This window comes from Nannospalax galili, unplaced genomic scaffold (assembly GCF_000622305.1).
Source record: "Nannospalax galili isolate Female #2095 unplaced genomic scaffold, S.galili_v1.0 scaffold279, whole genome shotgun sequence".
NCBI lineage: Eukaryota > Metazoa > Chordata > Mammalia > Rodentia > Spalacidae > Nannospalax > Nannospalax galili.
This window is the reverse complement of record NW_008343971.1, coordinates 2,386,982-2,387,749: the sequence shown is the minus strand read 5'-3', so window position 1 is coordinate 2,387,749 and position 768 is coordinate 2,386,982.

Genomic DNA, 768 nt, shown 5'->3' with positions numbered 1-768 from the left:
TTTTTTTTTCTTTACATCTACACTATTGTTATGGGCAATCGTCTTAACATCCCCCCAGTAGACTACTGTAAGATCTAGAGGGGAAGATGGGGTGTTGCCCATAGTGTTTATCAGTCCTGTCTGTTTCATCAAAAAAGAAATTAGAACGAAGATCACAAGACACAGAACGACACAGACAAACAGAGGGCCCAGAATAAACTACCGCGGCTTTCAGATGGTCTGGACTCTCGGCTGTGTGAGTTCCCCGGCTTGATTATGCCAAAGACCGTACGGATAGGATGCACGTGTCCCAACAGGGTCGCGAGGTCCTCTGAGGTTTCAGATGGACTAGTGTCCTGGTGGGGTGTCCGATGAGGAACACCCACCCCAACGAGAATGGGGACATCTCCCAAATCCTCCAGGTCACCTCGCTAGCGTTTCAGCAACAAAAAAACTGAGATCAGAAGGCTGCAACCAAAGGGAAAGTATAGAAAAGACAGGCGGACAAACATAGTTTTACAAAAACTTACCCGGCCGGTTAATCACAAACCTTTTGGGATCGGCTCCTCTCGGGGGTCTCTGGGGGATCCCGGAAGAGGCCCCAAATGTTGTACCTCATCCACTGGACCCCAAAAAGACCACCGAGGACCCAAAATACCAAAATGCAAAAGCAAAGGTTTATGGTTTATTTGGGCTTAAGCTCAGGCTCTCAGATCTCACCAACTCAATGGATCCGTGCTGAGAGCCCAGAGTAAGGGAGAGTGGAGCCTTTTATAGGTTTTAGACAAA